This window comes from Silene latifolia, chromosome 9, assembly GCF_048544455.1.
Source record: "Silene latifolia isolate original U9 population chromosome 9, ASM4854445v1, whole genome shotgun sequence".
Taxonomy (NCBI): Eukaryota; Viridiplantae; Streptophyta; class Magnoliopsida; order Caryophyllales; family Caryophyllaceae; genus Silene; species Silene latifolia.
The window spans coordinates 83,542,969-83,553,601 of NC_133534.1; the positions used below are offsets into that span (position 1 = coordinate 83,542,969).

At 35.6% G+C, this 10,633-nt stretch overlaps 1 pseudogene; it reads left to right on the forward strand.

Moving 5' to 3' along the window:
• Positions 1-2,299: 2,299 nt before the first annotated feature.
• On the forward strand, positions 2,300-9,158 carry LOC141601298 (calcium sensing receptor, chloroplastic-like; annotated as a pseudogene).
• Positions 9,159-10,633: the final 1,475 nt, after the last annotated feature.

Here is a 10,633-nt window from a genome sequence, read left to right on the forward strand (position 1 = left end):
TTAGCAAGTTGATGCTACGACGATGTCGTATGATCTTTGCCATCCGTCGCATTCAATCTTTGTGGTCTTCGACATCGACCTGAAACCCAATAAGAAGCAACAAAACTTACATCATTGAGCTTGCAACAACCACGAAACACGAGACTCGAGACTACAGCTGGTCCTTCGCACACAAACAGCCACCAGTTGCACTCCTAATCATGAACTCGGAATCGAAACAAAGCCGTTATAACTGCCCACCATCACCTCATTAACCACCATTTATACAACCAAGACAGCAGCCCAGATGCGATCTACCATGTGAATCCGTCCTCCATTCTAGCCAACAGTGTCAACGCTCCAATCGAAATTATCAAGCGCTAAATTTCGACACAAAGTGTACAACGAATATAAGATTACAACATCAAGTAAGATCAAATGAAACTGGAAAAGTCATATGTTTATGAAAGAGAGATAGAGGGACAATACCGGGTCAAAATAACAATAGTTTATAATTAATGAATTTAATGGTAAAATCCGTGAAATTCAATACTTTTTTTCACACAAATTTAGGACGTTTTGTTAGAGGTAGATAGACAGGATGAAGAGAGCATCTTCCTAGGCTTGGAAGGATTACGAACGCGCGTTTTATTGTTCGCCTTTGTTTGATTTTTTATTCAATCTCAGCCATCTATTTCCTCTTATCCAATGGCTGAGATTTGTAAGCACAAACTAACCATAAGAACCAAACTACGAGATCCGCCTATATATATATATATATATATATATATATATATATATATATATATATATATATATATATATATATATATATATATATATATATATATATATATATATGAGGCACCATTTTTAGGGTGAGACAGTTGTACCAATATTAAACTGTCAGATTAAAAAATTACAGATGCACCAGATGACGACACGTGTCCCCATACAAAACCCCATCAAACACACATTTCCCCCCTTTCAATTTCACCCATTTACTCGACACACAATCACCCACTCAGTCGTATTCTCTCTCTTTACTCTCTTTCTTCAGCTCGTGTTCTTGAACTCGGTTCTTCAGCTCAAATCTTCAGCTCGTCTTCGCCGTTCACTCCCATTTCGTTCTCCATTTTACCACTCAGTTTTTGATCGTCATTATCATCCTAATTTCTTTTCAGAACTAGGTAATTCTGATCCCCTAATTTTCACTTCGATTTCATTCCGCTTCCATCACACTTCGATCAACTTATTTAATTTGTTCAATCCTCTATCAACCCATTTAATTACTGATTCTCGCTCTTGTTTATGCAGGTTTTGATCAATTTCTCCGCTTCATCGTATGTTTCTTTCTCTTTCTTTACTAGATTTCGATTTTTGTTGCTTAATTTTTTAAATTTTGGTTATAATCTTATTTAATTAGTTTAATTACTGAGTTTTGCTCTTGTTTTACTATTTTCCTTTTCTTGACTTCATCGATTTCTTTGCATTTCTGCTCTGCTCGATTATGCTCGCATTTTAAGTTTCATTGTTATTGCTCACGGTTAGTTATGATCAATTTTATGTAACCTAAGTTTTTGACGAAACACTTATTATGAAATGCTGATCATAATACATAGGTTTGTGAGCATATACCTCTTACTCTGACTTTTGCTGTTGGCGTTTCATAGTTAGTTTTAGTTGTTTCGACTCTATTTTGTGAGTTTTTGGACGCTTGAGTGTGATTACCTTGTCGATCAAAGAACGTGTTTCATATTCAGAGGTTTGAAGAAATTTAAGTAGCTATTTCGTCTTTTTAAACGTGTTGTTGCTTGAGTGGTCAATCGACTGTTGCCGAAAAGAGTTTACTAGTCTGTGTTGAATTAATTTCCTGTCTTCTAGGTTAATTTACTTGATTTGTTAGTCATTAGGTTAATTCCGTTATTGTAGCTTTGTTTCTGATGTTTATTACATTAATATGTGAATGTTGGGCTAATATTATGAACCTTGGAGCTAGTTTTGTGAAATTTCTACTAATTATGTGAAACCGTCCATAACATTGCTCATTTATCTTTGATTTAGTATAAAATTGTTTTCATATCAATCCAAAATGCAAAATCTGCATGCCAGATGGAATTAGAACACCCAATGGCTATTGTCAAGTTCAACTTTTTGTGTATTTTGGCAGGAACCTGTTTTAAAACTAGAGCGATTCAATTTCCATCAGAACAATAAGCTTTTATTTGAAACCAGAATCAAACTAATCACTGAAACATTCTGCAACAGTCAGTTAGTCTAGTACATCTCTTGCCATTCTCTTCTGATTTTAAAAGCCGAGATGGCAATAGAGATAACTGTCAGAGTTGCTTCTACCATTAAACATTCACTCCCTCTATCTCCTCCTAATAAAGCACTTCTCTCTTACTCCAACTCCAAAATTCAGCTAAAACCTGCCAAACTTCTCTTCTTTCTGACCTTAACGTCACTATCTCTATTAACCGTTTTCTCTAATCCCCTTAATGCGAAAGTTGTTACTCTCCCTAGCGGTTAGTTAGTCTCCTCACTCAATCAAGTATGTTACGCTATTGAAACCTGTGATAATTAAGGTTTCAACTTATATGCAGTTGACAAGATTATGATGTTTTATTGGAATGTGCAAGATGAGCAGACAATTGATCAAGTGCAGCAAGTAGGTTCAGATGTTCTGGAGAAATCACAGCAGGTTTTTCAGGTTGTAACCAAAGCTTTAAAACCTTGCATTGATGTTGCTACACCTTTTGTGCAGCATGCTGGACATGAGGCATTGAAGGCTGCTTGTCCTGTCATTTCTGAACCCACTAAGAAAGCTCAGGAAGTTATGCAGGGCTCTGGTATTACTACTGAATCCGTAACTAATGTTGCTAGGGTATTCAAAGTTCTTCATTCCACGCTATACGCCTTACTGTGGCTAAGGTGACAAATCCAAAATAAAGAATATGTATTTGTGGTAACAGACTGTAACAAGAGACCAGTAGGGTAATTGAAGATGCCAGACCTATAGCATCAACAACACTCGAAACCATCACAAATTCAGACCATGCTCTGATTTTTGAAACTGCATATGGATTGTTCCTTGCATACCTCCTGCTTTCGTTAGTATGGTCTTTCATCACATTCAACTTTCTTGGATACAAAGGCAAGTAGCAAAACCACAATTCTTCGATTTACTGCTGAACCATTTTTAATTTGGTGCATTCATAGGCATACGGGCTTATACTAAAATTTTCTGATCTCTCCTGCATGATTTCCGATGACTGATGACTGTAAATTTCGTCAATATTCTAGTTTTGCTTATTTTGGGTTGCTGAGAAAGTTGTCTTGTCTTCGTCATAGACTTCCGATTTTTCTTCTATTGTTTATGTCCATCTATTTTCCGATGAAGGTAATACTATGATATGTAAGTACAAATGCATACTTTGCACTATTCAAGTGAACTTATACCTGCACAGATCTTGGACATGTTGTGCACACATAACTATTATTTGATTAATATTCGGTCTGAGAAAGACAAGAACAAGGCCAACATCTCTCAGCTTCCCCCAAGTGTCAAAAGCCGGATAATTGCAATACCGTAAGGAAAATTTTACCTATTTTTGTGTGTGTGTGTGTTTTTTTTAAAGATTAAAACATACAAAAGTATGAAAAAGACAATTATAGTCCACTAACAAACCTGAAAAAGTGTCAAATACAAGCAATAAAAGCGCTCTCATATCGGCTTATGCTGAAGTTTAATGTGATCTCATCTTGCAAGGAAATGGTCTTATACTCTGATCATAGTTTATCTTTGCTGATTATTTACAGGCTTGAAGAATTACCAAGCAAGTTAAAAAACCAAGTGAAAAGTACAAACAAGGTAGAAGCTGAAATAGTCGCTTTGATGATATCATTTCTGAAGCGGCTAAATAAGGGATCCAACGTTGTGATAATGGACTGGTATGTCTATCACTTTTCAGTTATACATAAGTATCTTGCCTTGTCATGTCGTAATTGTTTCCAACTCTCTATTATTCCCATGGTTTTCGACCCGTTTGATCGAGAAGGGTTCAAACGTAGCCATAACCCTCTAAATTTGCAGGTTGTATGACTTGTATCGACAATAGGTTAAGATTTTGTGAATGTTGGAGCCAATATTGTGAACCTTGGAGTTAGTTTTGTGAAATTTGTACCTTATTATGTGAAATCTTGACTTGATTTTGTGAAACTTCATTTCGTGAAACTTGGATTTCATTTTGTGAAACCTAGATCTGATTTTGTGAAACCTAGACATGATTATGTGAACTCTAGACCTAATTTTGTGAAACTTATTTTTGTGAAACCTGGACCTGATTTTGTGAAGTTAGGACTTAAATTGGTTAATTTCATAGTAAAAACTAATTGTATTGGTCAATGTGTTATGTTTTACATGTACATAAAGTTACTAATGTTTTCATGTCTTTGTTACTTGTTGATGCATAATTTAATTTTGGTACGATATCATCTATTAGCCCAAAAAGTAAAGCATTGTGCTATTGCGCAAGGTGTGGGTTCGAGACCCACATAGATGAACAAATATAAATATACGATTATTATATAATTTACCATTGCCAACGTATGTCTAAAGTCACCTATTCAAATCATAGATTCACAAAAACATGTACAGGGTTCACAAAATCAGGTCCAAGCTTACATGAATCAAGCAGTGTCATAAGCTGTAGCTTAATAATTTTGTTTGTTATATTTTAGAGAGATAAAGTAAATTATTTGGGCTTTTGTGTGTGAGAAAATATTTGGGCCAAATGAAAAGTTATGAATGATCCTAAATTTCCAGCCCAATGAACATTAAAAACCAGTCCACTGAAGGAATTAGGTGAGGCCGGCCACCTCGCCATAATTAACGGCCTCACCAGATTCGCCCTCTCTCTTTCTCTCTCTCTCGCTCTCGCTCTCGCTTATTATATATATATATATATATATATATATATATATATATATATATATATATATATATATATATATATATATATATATATATATATTGGGTAAATCTTAAAAGATAAGATTAGATAAATCATATGGACAAAATATGATAACAAGGAGTGTTTTGGTCAAAGTATAATTGTGAAGATATTTCACATATTATTTTCGGCTGGAACAAATATTTAGGAAACATATTGTGATGGAAAAATTCGTTCGTAATAAACATAAAATATAATTGACTAGCACACGAAATATTCTCGTAAAATAATACAATATTAGGCATGAATATACTCGCAGCGGAAAATACGGACACAGTCATACACTCTCGTCTAATTCTAGTCAGTCATTAACATTAGACATACTTATGACAAGTGTAGGTGCCACCAGTTAAACAAATTTCCAACCGTAAAATCTCAATACGTTCTCTAGCCAATGCCTTTGTCAAAATATCTACCCATTGTTTTTCCGTACTACAAAATTCAAGTTTTATGTTGCCCTTTTCTACATGGTCTCTTAAGAATTGATGTTGAATTTCTATGTTCTTAGTGCGTGAGTGTTGTGTAGGGTTTTTGAAAATAACAATAGCACTCATATTATCACATAAAATAGGAACACATGCAACATTAATACCGTACTCAGATAATTGTTGCTTAAGCCATAATAATTGAGAACATACCAATGCAGATGCAATATATTCAGCTTCAACTGTAGATATGGCGACTGAATTATGTTTCTTTGACCCCCATGATATTATGTATGGTCCAACAAACGTAGCTATACCAGAGGTACTTTTTCTATCAAGTGAACAGCCTTCATAATTTGCGTCTGAATACCCTATGAGATCAAAACTACAATCCATAGGATACCATAAGTATAATTTAGACGTACCAATCAAATACCTCAAAATTCTCTTTACTTCAATCATATGTGATTCTTTAGGCAACCATTGAAATCGAGCGCAAACACATAAACTAAACATGATATATGGTCTACTTGTAGTTAAATAGAGAAGCGAGACAATCATACCTCGATAAGTTGTCTCATCGACAGACCTACCATCTTCATCTTTAGTTAATTTCTTATCTGTGACCATTGGAATTGACATAGAATGTGAGTTTTCCATACCAAATTTCCTGATTAGCTCTTTGATGTATTTCTGTTGGTGAATCATAATGCCTTCATTTGTTTGTTGGATTTATAGTCCTATGAAGACTTTGAGTTCTCCCATCATGCTCATCCTGAATGCTGAGGTCATCAATTCTGAGAAGTGCTCACACAATTTATTATTAGTTAATCCAAAAGAAATATCATCGACGTAAATTTGGATAACTAACAAATCAGAACCCTAGGATTTCAAAAACAAGGTCTTGCCGACAGATCCTCTTTTGAAATTACTTTCAAGTAAAAACTTGGTAATCTGTCGTACCATGTCCTAGGATCTTATTTCATACCATGTAAGGTTTTATCTAGTTTAAAGACATGGTTTTGAAACTTGCTATCCAGAAATCTCGGGGGTTGCTCTATAAATACTACTTCTTGCAGATATCCGTTAAGAAAAGTTGTCTTAACCTCCATCTGAAATAATTTGTCTTTTGTTAGCGGCAAAAGCAATTAGAGGTCTAATAGCCTCAAGTCGAGAAACGGGAGCGAAGGTCTCGTCATATTCAATTCCTTCTTGTTGATTATATCCTTGCACAACCAATCTTGCTTTGTTTCTCACAATAACTCCCGCGTCATCCAATTTATTTCTAAACACCCATCTGGTGCCATTTAAAGTTCGATTCCTTGGTCTTGGAACTAAGTGCCAAACTTTGTTCCTTTCGAACTGTTGCAGCTCTTTTTGCATGACAATTATCCAATCATATTCCGCAAGAGCTTCTTTGATATTAGTAGGTTCTATGGTTGATATAAAGGAATAAAATGAACAAAAGGTGTTCAAAGATCTTCGAGTTTGAACTCCTTTCTTCATATTTCCAAGGATGCTATCCATCGGATAAGAGTATTTTTATTTCCATTTCATAGAAACTTGAGGCACTTCATCATTAATAGAACTTAAGTTACCTTCCTCAAATGATTGGGAATTAAGTGTTGTTCCCCGTGTATCCAATCCTGGGTTGTAGTAGAATCAGATATAACTGTAATACCCGCCCTATTCGGGATCCGTTGACTGCCTGTTCACTGACCTCGGATACGTGGTTGACCTCTTGGAACCTTTTACACAAACCGACTTGGAACTTAGTAAACTTGGGGAATGGGAACTCGAACTAGCGCAGGCTACTCGATCGAGCAGCTTATTGACTCGATCGAGTAGAGGCTACTCGATCGAGTAGGTTCTATACACGAGCGAGTATGGCGGGTTCAGCGTTAAGATATAGATCGTGAAGTCGTAAACCCAAATCAATTTTTCATTTCATTTCTCCCAAAACCTAAACACTCTCTCCCAATCCTCTCATCTCACCCTTTCGAGTCCCTCACTCTTGGAGTCTACCATGGAGACTGATACGGTTGTCAACACCTATCAAATATAAACCAACTAGTCTCTAACTAATATAGCTAGGGAAGTCGGGATCGTATCCACAGGGAGGTTTTAGCGTTCTACTTGTCAAATTAAGTCTGTCTAAGTAACCAAATGGGGTTTGTTTGATTTTTGTTCTAAACTAAAGCAGTAAAATAAAAGGTTTAAAGAGAGAAATTGAGTCGAGAAAAATATAAGAGAAAGGAGCCAGGACATCGGACCATGGATTATTACGGGTCATAGGTCAGTCTCAATTACCGGTCTATAGGGTAGTAAAAAAGTCCTCTCGGTCCGATATTCGCCTTAGAATACTTCTAGTGGACCCTCGCAACTTACTACGGCACTCTAATGTGTATGACAGGTCAAAACCTTTACAGGCTCTCGATCTTAGGTCGGGGCTTACAAATACAATTAATCCATTACGTCGACTTAATTAATTACAAACAATTGAATATCACAATTAAAAACATAGACCAATTATATCGACCAATCTAATCACCCAAATAATACCATCTCAATCCATTGCTCCCCTAAATCCTAGCAAAAGGGCGTTAGCTACTCATAACGAAATTAATAGAAATAATTGAAATAGACGATAAAGGGGAAGAATTCATAATGCAAATAATTTAGAAATTAATTAACATAAATTAAAACCAATAATAATAAGAATAGAAAATAATAGTAATTAAGTGAGATGAACGAAAAAGGAAAAGAGGAATTGAAATTACCAAATAATCGAGTTTGAGCAATAGAGAAGAAGGGAGAAATTATCGATCTCCAAAATTTGTAGAAGAAAGTAACGTAATAATGTTTTCAGTACATAAAAGATGCCCTAATTAATAAGTGTTTAAAGACTTATATAGTCCAAGCCCAAGTAGGAAAAGCGATTAAATAACTTAAGCGATGAATTAACAATAAACACGCTTCAAGTCCATTCTGAAGTCGATCGATCATGGATGGATGTCGATCGACACAGATGCAGAGGTTGAACGACTTGGATTTAATGTAGGACGACAAGCTTAGCTAAACTTCTCTAATGGTTGTACTGTGTCGAGCAAAAAGTGGAAGAAACGGACAAGTCGAAAGACTCAAAGCAGGAAAGCAATCAAACGACAATGGCTGCAATGGAGGACGACATAACAGTTTAAAGGAAGTCAAACGAACTGTTGCTATGGAGAACGATATATTGATTAAGTCGATCAACCGCTGAAATTGCCTCCATTGTTACTACTGTGTTGACAAAACAGAGCAGGTAGTCGAAGGACAGAGCTGCACAAGGTCGAACGACTTGCTCTGATGATGAAGTTGGACGCCAAGGCTTGCGACAGAGGAGATATGGGCATCAAAGGAGTCGATATGGGCAGGAAGCAAAGGAGGAACAAATTAACTGCTGCATTTGCGAGGTCGGAAGTAAAGCTGCTCGACATGGCTGATGAAGAAAGACGACTTGGCTGTCATCTCGATCGAATGACATAGCAGCTGATAATAAGTCGACCTGCTAGCTAGTGATCGAACAACACCTTGATATAGGTTGAACGATACGTATCGTTCATCTATTGACATGATTGTTGCGTTGCAGCTTCAAGTGTACACGGCTGCTCCTATAATTAAGTGGTCAATAGACAAGGTTGCGTTGGCGATAAACAACATGTATAGACCTCATTCCCACTCTCCGAACCTCGTCTAAACTCCAAATTTCCTTCTTATTCCATTATTAAACGGATTCGGCTTGTAAATGCGTAAATGAGCTTCAGTCCGCAAAGGACACGAAACATACCAAAATAGCAAATATGGGAGGAAATAAAGAGAATTAAAGAAATAAGCTCATAGAAATATGTGCCGAATAAGTGAATAAATACGTCAAAAAGGCCCGCATCAGGGACGGAGGCTCGAGTCGGGTTGTGGTCTTGTCGCCGCTGTTGGAATATGTGTCCTCCGACAATAATGCGATCACAACTGTCGATCATGATGATCACATGTTTAAATCTCATTTTAAAAATACATGTAGAATGTAATATTTTACAGTCAACTAGTCCACACATATCGGTAATGATTGGCTGACTAGAGTTTGACATTACTGTCATGCGACGGTGGTGATCAGTTGATCCCCTTAGGTCATACCTAAAGGACGATTTTGGAAGTAATATTTACGTGTCTCATTGTAATTTGATTAAAATAAGATACGGTCTAAGTAATCGAATTGTTTTATTGCTTAGATGAAATTATTGTTTACGGAAACAATTGAACTGAATGAATAATTTATTATAAATACAAGATGTTGTAATTTATAATTGGTAAAGTGTTTTGGTACAAGTAATTGTGAATTACTAAGTCGATTTTGTACATGACGTATTTTATTAATACGTTGATTTTTAATACCATAAAAATACATGACAATTTTACATGACATGTGACAAATTGACAAATTGACAAATTGACAAATTGACAAAGATAATATGGAATCCATTTTATCCCATGTAAACCGAATTATGGGAGGGAGTATAATGTTTAATTTGTGTTAAATTATTAAGTGGAGAGCATAATGATGATAACTAGCTTATAGCCATGCAAGCCTAGTTTTTCTTGAGAAGAATGACTTGCCCATGCATTGGCTCACCTCTCCTCTCCTCTCCTCTCTCCCCACCAGTTTTCCAAGTGCCATTTAGAGAGTTTTTCTCTATCATTATTCATTCATACTTTTACACAATTATTTCTAGTGTAAGAAATAATATCTCCTCTCTACATCTCATAAAAATTAGAGAGATACAAACTCCAAAATTCGTTCCTCTATTTACCAAAATAATAGTGTACAAAATAAATATTTTGGGTCAATTTTAGTAAGATTATTATTATTCTAGATCAAGTAATAATAATCTATTAAGGGGTTATCTTGGGTATTCATCTTTGGGAGAGATTCTACCTTTGAATCTTTGTTCATCCATATAAGGAAAAGCTCAAGAACAAGTAAGAAGGAGATCTTACTTGTGCCCTTTGATCCGAATTTTAATGTAAGGATGACGATTTCTTCTTTATCCTTATTCTTGTTTGCATGCATAAGATCAATATTTAATTTTATGACTAAATTAATTCATCACATATATGAATATGTTGTATAATGAGATATAGATAACCAACAAGCGGTATCATGAGCCTTAGGTTGTT